Here is a 16,108-nt window from a genome sequence, read left to right as displayed (position 1 = left end):
TCTCTATTTATATCGATTTTCAAGACTATTGGCCAATGATCGGAAATTGAGCTTTTAACAATAGCAGTTTTATATTGAGTTCATTTTTTTATTTCTTATAAATATGTGATCAATACACAAATTATTTCGGGTAGGATTGTTTATATATTGTTGCAAACCTATTCTGACATTAAACCTGTATATTCGTTTGTATTATTGTCATTTTTCATTAGATCAATATTAATATCACCTATTACAATCAAATTTTTTTTATTTTGATTAGCAATAATATTACTCAATTCTTCTATAAATTGCATCGGGGTATATTCATGTGATCTATAAATTAAAATAATATCTAGATCCATCTGTTTACAGTAAATATTTAGAATCTCGGCTGTTTCCATGTTTTGGGAAACGGATGAAAAATATAAATCATTTTTTATGAAAATCATGACACCTCCAGATCTGTTTGAACATCTGCATCTATTATATGCATAATATCCTTCAATATGATAATTATCAACTTCATTTTCTTTGATCCAAATTTCGGATAACAAAATCAAATCAAATGAAAAGTTTAAAGTTTTTAAATAAACAACGAGCTGATCAAAGTTACTACGCATACTTTGGATAACTGTCTAGCAAGATAATGCAGATGTTTTACATTTGGAGTCAAGTGTTCATTTATGAAGATTTTTGATTCTGGAAATTTTTCACTTACTTCAATTCCTTTACGCTGTTTGTTTTTTGATAGCCACCTGTCACGGATAGAAATATCCTTAAATCTCACAATAACAGGTCTGATTTTACATCTATCACTTGTGGGGACTCTATGCATCTTGATAACGTCGCCTTCACAATACGTTCCCAGTTTCCTGCTGGAACGTATCATTTTCCAGATAAGCCAGATAATAGATTAAGATAATAAATGCTAATAAAAATAGCCAGACTATATTCTAATGAACCTCCTACCTCTCCAATACACAATCAACTACTGATCTATGAATCTACTATATGAAAGGGAAATTTTCCCATAATCTCCTCTGATTGGAGGATAATGAGTGAAATTACATAATTGCTAATTTACATATACTGATTACACTTTCTAAAAATGTATATGTACCAATAATCTCTTCAAACAAACTCAAATTGAACAAATATTATCTCTAACTTGATGATTACACAAATTATAAACATAAATAAACTGAAAATATGGAGATTAAATCCGAAATGAGGAAACAGCAATATGACATCACAGAGTTGAAGCAATATTCAAGGCGTACTAACATGGAAATTACTAATGTCCCGGAATCAGAAAACGAGAATCTGTCCCAGATCTTATCTGAGATCGAAGATTTGGCTGAATGTGAAATGATCAACAGCATAATGGTTGTTCACCATGTACCTAGTATGAATAAAGACAAACCTAAACCGATTATCGTTCAATTCTCGTCCAAGCTGGTGCGTGATCAGGTGTTGAAGAAACTGAAAGATAAGAAAGTAAGTGCATCACAAATCAATTCATGATTCTCTATCCCGGTATATTTCAATGAGCATTTAACTCCTGAGCTGAAGAAGTTGTTTTTCCTTGTACGAAAATTTAAGCTGAGCATAACTATAAGTTTGGTAGGGTACGTGACGGCAAAATTTTTTTTTACGAAAAAAAATGAATCATCCAGAGTCGTACGAATAAACTCTGAAAAGGATTTACCTTCTATTTCTTAACTGATATAATAACTAAACCTGATTATGATTGTAAAATTATTACAGGTCTGGATGATATAAGTGCATTTTTTACGTCTTCACCCACCAAGTATAGTTTAAATATATTTCATACAAATATTCAGAGTCTGCGAGCTAACTATGATAATTTTTTAGCAGAATTTTCAGGTTGTTTAAACAAAATATCTTTATTAATTTTTTCTAAAATCTGGATTTATAGTAATGAAGTGAACTTGTATAATAAGTTGGATGATTTCAACTCGTTTTTCTGTTGCAGAGAAAATAGCAGGTTGGGGGGAATTGCAGTCTTTGTACGGAAAAACCTGATTTTTAATCAGATTGATATTAATTTCACTACGACTGGATGGATCCTATTATTCAGTAGGGAATTTAATATTGCACTCTTATCTATCTATTGTTCTCACCAATTCACAAAAGCTGAATTTAACAATGAGCTCCAATCTGTTTTATCCAACCTTAATTTTGATATTATAATTATTGGGGATTTAAATATAGACATTTTTACAAACAGTATTGACGTCCATGATTACCTGAACTGTCTAAGCCAATATGGTTTTAAGTGTCTGATAAATAAACCTACTAGAGTGAGAGATACATACACTTACAGCGATCATATATATTTTTTAAATCACAAAATAACCCATCCACTATTTCTCCTGGAATAATTATTAATAATCTGATTTAATCTAACTTGACTCATCACAAAGTTCATAAATATCTCATTTCAACTTGCTGCATTTCCTGAGTCACTGAAACAAGCTACTATTACTCCTGTTTTTAAAGCTGGCGATAAAAATTCTCTGCTGAATTATAGGCCTATCTCAATTATACCAGTTTTTTTTAAACTTATTGAAAAGATTCTTTCAATTACAATATATAATTTTTTGTATTCTGTGAATTTTTTTGCTAAAAACCAATTTGGTTTTACAAAAGAACGAGGTGCTGAAAAGGCCCTTTTGGCCTTTTCGAAATTTATTTATAATGTCATTGACAAGAACAAATTTTAATGTTGCAATATTTTTAGATATTTCAAAGACTTGACAATGTGAACCATTATATTCTCATTCAAAAACTCAATTCAGCTGGTATTCGGGGTCATATTTTAAAATGGCCCACTTCATATTTATATAATAGAGAACAAAGAGTCAAAATGCAAGATAATTTGAGTAATTATGCCCATATAAATAGAGGATCCCACAAGGATCTATATTGGGTCCGTTGCTTTTTCTGATTTTCATTAATGATCTTTGTAATGTAGAATTTGACGGTTCCATGATCACTTATGCCGAAGATTCTGTATTAATGTATTCATGTGATGATCTTCTTGACAGCCTTAAGAATCATATTAACCACAATTTAATTTTAATTCAAAAATGGTTCTATGCTAATGATTTAAAATTAAATTTACAGAAGACAAAATACGTTAATTTCAATCGTATGCAATTTGATTTGCATCTTAATCTTAAATTTCACACCCTTGCTTGTGATTTTCAACCTCATTGCGATGCAATTCAAGAAGTAAATAGTATTTAATACTTAGGTTTAAATGTAGACAGCAATTTAAAATGGAAATCTCATGTTCATGAACTTAGAAAACTTATTTTTGTTTTATATAATTTTTATTATATAAGAAAGAAAATTTCTGCTAATTTCTTAAAAGATCTATACTATGCTAGGTTTTATTCACTTATAAATTATGGTACAATTATATGGGGTGGTGATTATAAAACTAATTTATTGCCTTTATTTTCTATACAAAAAAAGGGTTTCCAAAATTTTGAAACGGGGTCAGTCATTCTTTTACAATTTTTAGAAATCTTAATCTTCTACTTTTACGCCATAATGCTCTTTTTTGTTCTTAAACCGTAATAAAGGCTTATGAAGTTTAAAAGATAATCATATGAGGTCTTTGCTCGGAAACATTTACAGTATTCCTACTCTTAAAAATGTTTACGAAAAATTTCTTTCCTATTATTTAGCTCCGAAATTATATAATTCACTACCACTAGAAATACAAAATATACCCACACACGCGACATTTAAAAAATCATTATTCAAATTATTAATTTCAATAGACTATGTAGACTCTTATTTTGACCTTTAGGAGGAGCAATAAAATTTATTCAATTTAGCTTTGCCACTTCAATTATGTGTATATTTTTCCAATTAAAAAAAAATTATTTGTGTTTGCCTATGTATGTGCGAGTTTCATTTGTCTTCACATATTTTTTTTACCTAATGTTTTGTTTTATTTTACATTTCTCGCCATGCATTAAGAACTTCGTCTTTTTTGTGCATCACAGACTCTGGATGATAAATGAATTTTTTTAAACTAATCTAAATCTCTGTATGTTGGAAATGAATAAATTTGATTTGATATATAATATATATACTTCATTTGAGCAAAAATACATTAATGTATAATTCAATCTAACAAAAAGGTTTGAAACCACATAAGTAATGGGAACCTGGGTTTATCTGGTTCTTTAGGTTCAGGTCACTACAGAAACTGATTTCTGAAAAATAAGGTTCCTTCTCTTCTTTGTAAAGGATCTTTTCACTCTTCACCAACATTTCTCCAGTTGACTTTCCTTTTGGCCGTATCCTTCAGCAAGTTTGGATTCCTTGGTCATCGTCCAAGAAATGCCTCTTTCTGTCAACACCATACTCGAGATAAGCCTATCTCTAGCCAGGGCTGTCTTAAGAGCATCATGGGCCCATGGGCCAAATGATTTTTTGAGGCCCTAATTGGCAAATTTTCAAAAAATGCAACCACTTCATTTTTCTGAGGCCCCCGGGCCGTGCCGGGTGGGCCCATGCGTTAAGACGGCACTGTCTCTAGCATGGTATTGTTTCAACTCAGGAATGTTTTGACTGCTCAATTTTATATACTAGTTATTCCCAAAGTGTGCATCAAGTCTCCTAGGGTTGCTGTCAACCTTTATCAGAGGAATCACAGTAAGCATGTGCCTGTTCATTGTGGTTCTTTGTTAGGATGCTCTGGGAAGCTGTGGATGAACTTTGACTAGGGAAGGAAGCCACTGGTGGAGGAGAGTTTTAGAACCACTCATGTATACATATATTAAAGTTCATATGATGCTTAAAATCTCCTTAAAGAGTCATTAATTTTCATTTCCCTTTTTAAGGGCTCTTAGAACTTCTTAAAATCCTTCCAGCTGTTTTAAAAAAAGTCTACTTTTCCACCACCCTAGAATACTTCCTACTAAGTAAGGTTGATGAGCATCAAATATTTTTACTTAAGGCCCGTTTACACGAGGCAAGTGCTTTAGTTGGTAACTTAATTTTTAGTTGCCAAGTACGATACAATGTATGCAGACGATAAGGGCTGTTTACACAGCTTTAGTTGGAAAGTGCACAAGTGATTCAGTTGGTGAGATAAGAACGGTTCTATTTCATGCGCCAATGGGCGTGATCTGCCACTCTTGGAGGGGTCTTTTTGCTCTCTCATGGAAAGGTTTATTTTGATCTCAAGCGTGAACCTGTTCATGCTCCGCCGTCTCCTGAAATTTCGCTAGAATTCCACGGAAATATTGGATGGTGAGGTGGCCAGAGGACACAACCTTCAAGTTTGTTGAACTATAGAAATGAAAATTACCTTAACAAACAAGCTAAAAATTATTCGTTGTTGGAAAAAGCTATGGAATATTCTGTCGATGTGATGTCAGGAGTTGAAAAAAATTAAAGATTCAAAAATATATATCAGGTGTGGGGATTTATATATTAAAAACTGGAGAGGGGGGTTTCGAATATTTCTCCCCTCCAGAACGAATTTGCTGCCATCTGTTATAAAAATACATGATCGAATATTTAACATAAAGATATCTCTAGATTAAATTTAAAAAAATAATTTCGAAAATTTGGAAATAATTTTTGTTTAATGCATTTTTATTATTTAATTTTTAACCCTTACAATTTCCTACGAATGCCAAGAATCTTCTCCCGTATTTTCGGCTTACATAATTCATCTCCTCTTTAACTTCAAATAAAATATCATATAATCGATATTTACAACTTAGAGGAGAAATAGAGAAATCTTATATTTCTTCTCGATGACTTACATAAGTTTATAATATGTTCTGTATTTTCTTGTTTCCCCTGTGGCGTCATCTCTCGCCCCTTTACGTGCACCTCCTGATGCATGGGTGGTAGAGACGAAAAAAGGGGACAAGCAAACTGTTTCCCTTTGCGACAACCCAGCATAACTACCCAGGATTCTGGTCTGGCGAAATCAGTGCAATCGATACACAAAGGAGAGAGACAAATGATTTCAAAGAAATTTCTAGTTTTAACAAAAGTAAATTTATTAATTCTTTAACAATAAAATAAGTTAGGAATAACAGAATTATTTCTCAATTTTCATACCGTACACCAATGCAAGTCTGTTGTCTCATCAATCTAGTCCGACTGCAGGAGTTAGGCGATCTTTATCGGATCACACGTGCCGTGACGTCATCGACCTTGGAGGAAGGTCACGAACCGAGATGAAACCTCACGTGGCGGGAAGAGCTGCAAACAACGGCCGAGATGACGATCGGAAGCAATGATCTATGCGGAACCATTCATCGACCTTGTCGGAAGGTTACGACCCGAAGCGGGAAGAGTTGCAAACTCGACGGCCGGAAATGACGATCGGAAGCTATGCCGAATCATAAGGCGGACGGATGAACGGTGATAGGAACGACAATGATTGACTAGAGATGTGGCATGATGGGTCCGAAACCAGCCGGCGATGTAATAGCAACAGAGAGACGAACTATTTCATACTTCAGATGACTCACCCAAAGGCAACCACCTTCACCTAAAGTGATGTATCTCGAGTTGAAAGGCGAGAACGAATGCGGCTTAATGCGAAGTGGCGGCGGGAATTTATACCTATAAAAGGAAATACGGAACGATCCAACTCCTGGGACCGACCATCTCAGAAAAATACACATCAGAGCACAGCCAATAGGAAAATACAACGTCTAATTTACATAAATAAATGACAATAGATTTTTTATAGGAACTTTTACAAAAATAAGAATGGCAACAATAAATTAAAATGGCGATGTGATCAAGATCGAACATTTTACCGGAATATGAACAATGAAAATATCACAGACTAATTGAATTAACCATGCACGGTTATAAAAGGTAAGATAACATAAATTCTATTAAAGATTATACAATTACAACTATATAAACATGTTTCAAAAATAAGAGATAGAGGCAGGTTTGGCAAATTCCCCAAAGGTTCCCAACTATTGTTACACCTTGCGTGACCTACTTCTTGCTCAGTGTGTTGCTCTCGCGCAAGTGAGAAAAAAGTTTCTCCTTTTTTATTATGTGGAATTAATATTGTTAACCTATGTAAATAGTTTTTTAAAATTAAATGAACTTAAATATTATCAACTGTTTCTTCAATTGGAGTCAGAATATACAACGTCCTCAATGTATACCACATAACTATACCCCTCTTGGGTAAGTGAGAGTGAATAAATTTATATTCTTTAAGAAAAATATCATATAATGTGTCTCTGATCACAGTATTCTTAAGTTCTACCTGATCATCTTGATCCATCGTTACGAAAGCTATGAGCTTTAAAAAAAGCACCTCTCTGAATGCCAGATAAATAAAAAAATTATTACTATTATTCTCCCATGCATTGCGTCTGTCTCTCTCCATGGATTTGAGTAGACCGAAGCGAGCATGCGCTAACTGCGCTCGCCTCTGTAAAACGGCTCTGTGTCTACTTACCACTTATCGTGTAGACACTTTCAAGAAGAATCGGTAAGTTAAAATCAAGTTACCAACTAAAGCACTTGCCTCGTGTAAACAGGCCTTTATTCTTCACAATTTTACCTTCCCCCCCCCCAAGACATGTTTTTTAGAACAAACATGTATTGAGCCCATAATCCATTCATTCTCATAATTATTCGTAATTATTTGAATATAAAGATAATTAGTTAAAATGGTTAATTTATTTAAATGGTTAATTGTTTAAGAGGATGATTTGTATTTAAAAGATTATTTGAAAGGCGACTAGGTAACAGGTGTGGTATTAATTGAGGGTTAGCTTTTGGTAGTTGTAAAGGGCACGTGCGAGGGTCACGAGTTATAAAAGATTATGTAAGAAAGGAAGGTGCTTTAGGCCAACTGCCGATGAAGCACAATTCATCTGGCAAGGTATGAAGCTATGGAATAGGAATGTAAGATGGAAAATACATGAATAGTGGATGTCAATGTAAGATGGAAAATACATGAATAGTGGATGTCAATGTAAGATGGAAAATACATGAATAGTGGATGTCAATGTAAGATGGAAAATACATGAATAGTGGATGTCAATAGATTTGGGACCTTCACTGAAAAGATGCAATTTGAACGCAACTTGAAAAGAAAGAGAGGGTGCCACTGTGGTGGTCGAGTGGTTATAGTGACGGACTCGCGATGCGAGGATCCGGGTTCGAACCCCACAGTGGTGGTCGGCTGAAGTTGGTTTTCTGTGGTTTCCAACTTCAAGGCGCAAATGCGAGCCGATCTCCCAGTTAAAAAGTCTCGCCACAGAGAGCAACAGTCCTACAACGATAAATCATTCAATCATAACACTTCACTCATAGTTAGAAAAAAAAACTGGTGGCAGATGGCAGCACTACACATAACAAGCATTACACAGGAACAAACTTCACGTCAGGTTTCACTGCACGTACACACACATTCCCGCATGTACCGATTCGTTGGGGGGTTCCGCGGGGGGTTGTGGGCGGGGTGCATGTGTGGTGTAGCAGCAGTAGGTAGGGCTCGTAGGTAGGGTAAAAAAGGGCTCGGGGATCCATGATGTTCTTAAGTCAGCCACCTCGTTGGGCAATTTGCCTGTTGTGGCGTTGTATTTGTATTTGTATTGAAGAGTGAGAATATTGGAAAGAGATCGAATCATCATGCATAGGTTACCCTTAAGCAAACTTTGCGACTTTCACACGGGTGTGTAATTGTCACCTGGCATGCTCAAGTCAAGACGTTGTGACAGAAAAAAGGTGTTTTTTCTAAAATACATGAATAGGAGCTGTCATGGAATGAGATTAGATTCTTGAGGCGTAGGTGTGGAGAAGTTATGGAGGGCGAGAATAATTAAATGTTAAAATTAATGAACCGTCCCACCCGGGGGCCATTTCCTGAAGTTAAGAGAGGCTACTAATGCCTCTACTTCAGCGCCTGACGACACAGTGCGTGAAATTAGGAAGGCAGATTCATGTGTCTCCAGTGGTGTAGATGGTAGCATGCTTGCCCGGTATGCAAGAGGGCCTGGGTTCGAGTCCCGTGAAAAGTCTGGCTTGGGGGCCTTGCTCGAGTATGGGCGGGCACGACCAGGCCTTTCACTTGCACAAGAGAGATTTACTGGGACTCTGGCTTTCAAAAGGTTAAGAACTTATGCTCTAGTCTACCAAATTCAGAGCACAAATTTGAGGTGGTTCTGGTTTAAAAAAAATTCACCAGAAGTTTCATGAAAAAAATTTCATCCCATGAGTAAAAGAGCTAGTCCGCCGATTTACGAATGCTAATTTGTCAACTTTTTTCTATTTATTTATTTTTTTATATAAATACATATAACACACAATACATAAGACAAAACAAAAAACCACATAGAGAGGACAAGACATAAACACAATAATCATATTGGGCTCCAAGGGACATAAGGTCCTTTCAGGCAACACTATGAATTAAATTATTATATGTATTCTGCCGCCATTTTCCAAGTATCATATGCAATAAATGTTATGCAATAAGATATGAATATTTTAAAAATTTATGCACTGTAAAAGTTTGAATTATCAGATCTGAAATTGTTGAATTACAATATTTCTCGTAAAAATAATGAACCTATGGAATAAATATACTTTTTCATTTCAAAATACTATTCCTCTAACACATACATACACATGTAAATACTGTTACGATCTATAGATGATAGATGGCGCAAGTCTGTATCGCAATCTTCTGTTGGCAACGAGAGTTGATACTGGTTCCGGTTAAGCACAAGGATGTGTGATTGGTGGAGAACTGGCAGAGGGCGCATAGAGAAAATTCCAGAGAGATTTATCCCCAGACAGTGGCGTCACAGACCTGGTACTAGGAAATAGAAATTTGTGGAATGTTCTTTTTCTCAAAGTTTCGACCGCAGCTATGGATTCTGTGTTTGTCCATTGAACTGTTTGTTTTGTAATCTCAAAGTCTTGTGAAAAATTATCCGGAACAATTTAATGTCGGAAGTGGGATAATTCAAGACTTGCATGAAGACAATAATGGACATGGATGAAATGCGAGAATGGCTGAATCAACTGATGTCTGTGATGGGATAAATGAAAGCAGGAATCAAAGATAAGATAGAGACCACGAGTTCAACTGTCAACTCGTCCATTGCTGCCGTGAAGGAGGATGTCACCAATCCCATTGCCACTGTCAACACCTCCATTACTGACATTAAAGATGTCACCGCCATTAAGCAAGACATCGCCACCACCGTCGCCATTGCCATTGAACGACATTGTTACAGTGGAAAGTAGGATGGACGCAATGGAAGAAACTTTTACCGCACTTGACGAGAAGCTCTCAAAGAGGATACTGGAGCTGGAAAAGAAAATTCAGGAGACAGACACATCTTCCGAGGATGCTCACTTCGTCTTGCCAGCCATGGCTGGCTTGCCACCATCAACCGGCTGAACATCAAGTCCTCAACATACGACGGAAAAACATTGTGATCGATCTTTAGGATCCAATTCAAGATGATTGCCACCGCGAATGGATGGGACTGTATGCTCATCTAGCCGCTGATCTGCAAGGTGAAGCCACAGAGGTTCTACGGACGCTTGCAGCTAAGGACCGATCTAGCTATGCAGCCCTGACAAATGCGCTCGAGCTGGGGTTCGGTGAAAATTATCTGAAAGACTTCCACAAGCTGCAACTGAAGACCAGGCAACAAAGGGCGGGCGAAACATTGCAAGAGCTGGCCATGGACATCAAGAGACTCTCGCAGTTGGCATACCCCGATTGCTGACCCTGCAGTGTTTCGTTGACTCCGTCAAGGACCTCGATATCCAGTAGGCACTGCGTCTGGGCGAATACAAGAACGTGAGAAGTGCTCGTCTACGCAATGAAGTATGAGGCAGCCCATCAAGCTTTGAAGGGAGAGCGATGAGTGGTCCGAGGCTCTGTTGCAGAGGACGCCAGGGTGGACATCATCAGAGCTGAAAGATCTCCTGAAGAGTCCCAAGAACGATTGTGGGACCCAGAAAAACAAGTCGTTGGGAACCTGGAAACGCCACAAAAAATGTCACTTGCAGAGTGCATGCTCAGTCACAGCTACTGGTACGGAAGATATGGCATGCCAAGTGTACCACATCTCACAGCTGCACAGAGGAGACTACGGACTCCACTTAAGAGGCGAGATTGATAGACTGCCATGTAGGATGGTTATCGACACCGGAGCCAACGAGAGCATCGTCAGGATGGACCTGGCTCGGAAATTCCAGCAACGACTTCTCTACGTACCACCATCGTTGACACTGCAGACAGTCACTGGAGAGAAATTGACTGTTAGAGGAAAATTGAAAGTCTCACTGAAGTTCGCCACGGTCACCTGCAAACACACTGTCTTCGTGGCAGACATAAGGGATCCGTGCATCATCGGAGTGGACTTCTTGCGGGAACACAATTTTCCTTGGACACGAGGAATGACCGGTTGCACACTCCGAGGGAGAGTATCGCCTTGTTCGGGTGTGGTCGTAACGAAGTACCTCCAAGGAAAGTGATGGACATTCCAGAAGCAGAAAAAGAGTGCACAAAAGCGAAAAGCCATCAGCTTAGTTGAGAAAACATGCAAAATTTATAATTCTGTATATATGTATAGCTGTCTAATGTCCAATGTATGACAATTTATATTGCTATCGTATGTATTACATGTTTGTATTATTAGTGTTCTTGCTTTGTTTTGTATGTGTTACTTAATTTCATAATATTGGTTAGGTAAGCCCCACCCCAGGTACATAATCTACAGGTTATAATTGAATAAATACATGCATAAAAAATGTCCTTTAAAAATACTATTAAATATTTTAATTTATAAAGTAAAACTATATAAAATCAAATTTTCTATAATACCCGGCGTTGCCCGGGTTTTCTTCAACAAGGCTTTTTTGGATCACGTGATATCTCCCTCTTTCTTTGAGGGGCATGCAGACCGTGTCTAAGTTAACTAATATGACGACTTATTGCGCGACTCGTGAAATAAAGAAATCTAGATTTAAAGAAACATAGAAATTAATACTTTTTTCCTTTTTTTATGGGCGCTAAGTATTTCGATTCCACTCTCCCCCCCCCCCCTGAACTTCAAGGTATCCATCTGCCTGTTTCTGCTTCCAAAAATTCTTAGTTAAAGCTGTGGAATTTCTTCAATGTACTTTACGGGCCCATAATTAATTTTAAAACAACCTAAACTATATCCATTTATGCAGTTGAATATTAAAAGACAATACAGAGAACTTAATTTTCATGTTTGAGAAGATATAAATAAAAAGTTTAAATCAATGTTATTGCACGAATATCCAACTCAAAAGTAGGTCGGCTAATTACTTCATATTTAAACTCCTGGGCTTCGTGTATCTCTAAATGAAATCAATATTTCAAAAATCGAGTATTGAATACAATTTTTAGAATTATTGATGTAACAGAAAACCCCACCAAATTTCCGCATTTCTACATTAAAATCGGCAATTTTAGCACTGATTTCTGTGACGATCACCCTTTTCCTGACCCTCAAAGCGATGTTGATGATTACGACGTCATTCAAAAAACCTCATTACTGGGAGTATTGAAAATGTGGCAAACCATTATAAAGGCATAAATATTATACATATACTGACAGTGTTGAAGAAATGACAAACCATTGTAAAGGCATATACACGTCTTAAACGCATTGCTAGGGAACCACGGTAACCAAAGTAAACGTTTGGAAAGTGATTGTTGAGGCCCAAAAACCATTGTTGCCCTACTGTTTTTTGCCCATTTGGGGTATTTGCCCTGCTCTGACGAAATTTGAAAGCAGCCGTTTAATAATCGTTTAAGTCGGGTCCCATTTGGTATATATGTAAAATTTGACAACAATCGATCTAAAATTGTAGATTTGTATAGAGAACATACACACACAGACAGAAAATCAATTTTATATATATAGATTTATCACAATGCAAGTTACATTTTAAATCATCCTGTATAGTAACTCCTAAGTATTCATATTGGTGCACTCTTTGTATTTCATGATAATTGCAGTTCCGTTGAGTTTGTCTGTGGCAAGTGTGTACAGGGTTCATACAAAATTTTCAAAATGAAAAGTAAGGAGTTTTTAAGGACTTCTTTTTAAGGAGTCTATGGCAAACTTCATAACTTACAAGTTTTACAGCAAAAAAGGGGCGGGGCACATATGTAAATTTATTTTTAATTTGCAAACAAACTTTCCCTCTTTTCAAAAATATAGATGTAGAAGTGGTTCAAAAATTACAAGTTTTGATTTGTTAACCAGCATCATAAGAATTCATAAAATAATCAATCCACATACATGATTTCTGTCGTCACCAAAGTGTTCTAAAACCTTCAAGTATTAGTCAAAAATATAACTCATAACAGCATCACATAAATTATAAAAATTCTAAAAGTGATATTCATTCCCCCTCCAATTATTCAAAATAAAAACCACAGCCGACAAAGATTTTTCTTACAAAATTATTTATATTTGCAGCAACTCTAGGCGCACACACACTTCCAGCACAACTTCCTAGATAGTAAATTGCCCATAGATGGTGATAGACCTGAGTTGTGCTTGGTTTGAAAGAAAGCAAGCCCCCCCCCCCCGGAAATCACTCACTCAAACAATCTGGGAATGTGCCGCGGGCCGCTCAATTGAAGTAAGAATTTGCCACGAGTCACTTGAGGCAGGCCACATTTAGGCCATGTGTTGAGCCAATACCTTCTAAAGCAGAAGGCCTGCCCCCGAGATTCGTGACGTCATCGAATTCCGTCCTACGAAACCCATCTTCCCTGTAAGATCGTTTTTCAGCACCACACTAACGCCGATGTGCTATAACACATCGACCCACGTTGCTATATTTTTTCTTAATGTTATATAAAAAAAGATGCCAAATTATTAAAGACTTGCACTGGAATAGACAAGTTTATACTTATAATTCATTATTTCCAAGTATCAATTAGGGCCAGAGTTTTGATAAAAACTTAATATTTAAAAAAAATTACCTCTTGACCTCAAAACTTCCCCAAGAGCATTAATTTTTCAGAACTTCATTTCTGTTGACTTTAACCAAAAAAATATCCATTGAATACCAAAAGAAAATTGAGACCAATTCAACTATATAGTATCCTTTATTTCTCAACACATACAATATATATTTTAAGTCATTTATAAAAAAAATAAATATGTAAAAAGAACTTTTCGTGAAATAAATATAATAAATAACTTGAGACTTATTATAAGTTCTTGATGAGAATATTCTCTTGTTATTTATAATATATAGTTACATATAATATCCTTGAGAACACTCTCTAGAAGAACTTCATAAATTACTGGGGGTTTTCATGTAGAAAATAATTATTCTGAAGTTATTAATAATAGTGCTTGCAGAGAGAATATTCTTCAGTTACCAAAATCTTTCCAGAGAGTATCAAGAATATATGTAATATAATAATCTTGATAAATAACTTGAGAATATTCTCTAGTAATTTATAATAGTTGTCCTTTGAGAGAATATTTTCTGTCCCCGTCTCTCTTCCCGTCAAGATGGGAATGTTGAAGTTTGTAGACCACAAATGAAAAATTGAAAGCAAGAAAATTAAACCAACAGAGCTGAATTGCACAACTTTTAAAAGAACTGAGTGATACAGAATTTAAGTGTATGTGCATTGAAGAAAAAAGTTCTGTATCTTCTTAGAATGAAAGTGGGAAGAATAGCTTCCTTTATCAATCAACTTTCATTTAATTTCTTTTGTTGTGAACTTATTTCTAAAAATATAACTAATTCTAAAATAATTTTTTAAGGTTTCTGAAATCTTTATATATAACCAAACTTTTAAAACATCTCACTATGATCTGAGAATATTCTAGAACTAAAAGTTATCGCTGGGGGTGATTATACCAAAAACTGTTTTGTTGTAAATGTTTCGGGCAAAGAAAACTGATTTACATTTCACAATATAAACAAAGTTAGTAAAAAAAAAAATTTAATTTAAAAGAAAAATGAATATTCTCGATTATTCTCCAATTTTTACATCCAGGATAATATTGATAATATTCTCATTCTCCGAGAATATTCTCACCTTATATCTCTAGATTAAAGTAGTAAAAATCAAAAATAGTGCTTTTTTGAAAATGTCACCACTTTCCTTTTTTGCATAAAATTTATTGACAATAATTTTCCTTTAAAAGTGCATTTTTATTTGAAGGTTCTTGAGAAATACGTCACAAAAAACTCCACAGAAAATTACCCCCTCCCACATACTAAAACTTACCTCAAAGATATATTGTTAGTACCTGTCTATATTTCCCAAACCTGGCTTTTGAATACGTATTTGTATATATTTTCCAGTTAAAACATGGAAAACCCAATTCATCAACACAGTATTTTGTAATTTCTAAAGAACTCAAAGTTGTTCATCATAACGCACTGCAAGTCTATTTCGAAAATGCCCCTTCTGTACCAATCACTGACAAACGTAGATTAATTTTAAGAATTATATTATGAAGCAACATGTGATCTATGTTCAAGAAGGCCAAAACATGAACCTCACAAAATTTATAGGCGGGACGAAATTCTATTTGAAAAAAAAAACCTCAGTTTTTTAATACAGCCAGCTTTTCTGATAATTTTAATCAGATACACTATCAGGGCAAAAATGGCCTGGCCCTGTATGTTGAAGGGCAAGGATGAACATGGAAATTTATATGGGGACTAATAGACAAACCCAGTATTTTGTTATTAATGCAATTAATTATCAGTTGCGATGGCTACAACAATAAAGCCAATAACATCCGAAGTGGATCACACAATTTTGAGAATTAAATTATGAAGCAACGAGCCATATATGTTCAAGACAGGTAAACTATGTATCTGACCAAATTTATATAGACATGGGAAAAATTCTAGTTAATATTCTATGATTATACACTACTCCCACGTTGGTATCAATATAATCATCACTCAAATATTTTAAGTTGTTTTGTGTATTGAGGAATCTTAATTTATATGGAAAAATAAATTGACATTTTTTTAACCTAATAGTCGAGCCCAGATATAATTCCACCACCCGTCCCAAAGAATTTTGGCA

The 16,108-nt window shown here is 35.4% G+C and overlaps 1 protein-coding gene across 4 annotated transcripts in view; it reads right to left on the bottom strand.

The window, feature by feature from the left end:
* The window catches only part of Tdh (L-threonine dehydrogenase), a 310,905-nt gene that overhangs the window by 68,036 nt on the left and 226,761 nt on the right, over positions 1-16,108 (bottom strand). The gene's annotated exons all lie outside the window — the stretch shown is intronic.

The sequence above is a fragment of the Pholcus phalangioides genome, unplaced genomic scaffold, assembly GCF_987345545.1.
Source record: "Pholcus phalangioides strain wild (caught in Gottingen) unplaced genomic scaffold, Ppha-v1.0 ptg000042l_1, whole genome shotgun sequence".
Lineage (NCBI taxonomy): Eukaryota > Metazoa > Arthropoda > Arachnida > Araneae > Pholcidae > Pholcus > Pholcus phalangioides.
This window is presented reverse-complemented; position numbering and strand designations above follow the sequence as displayed.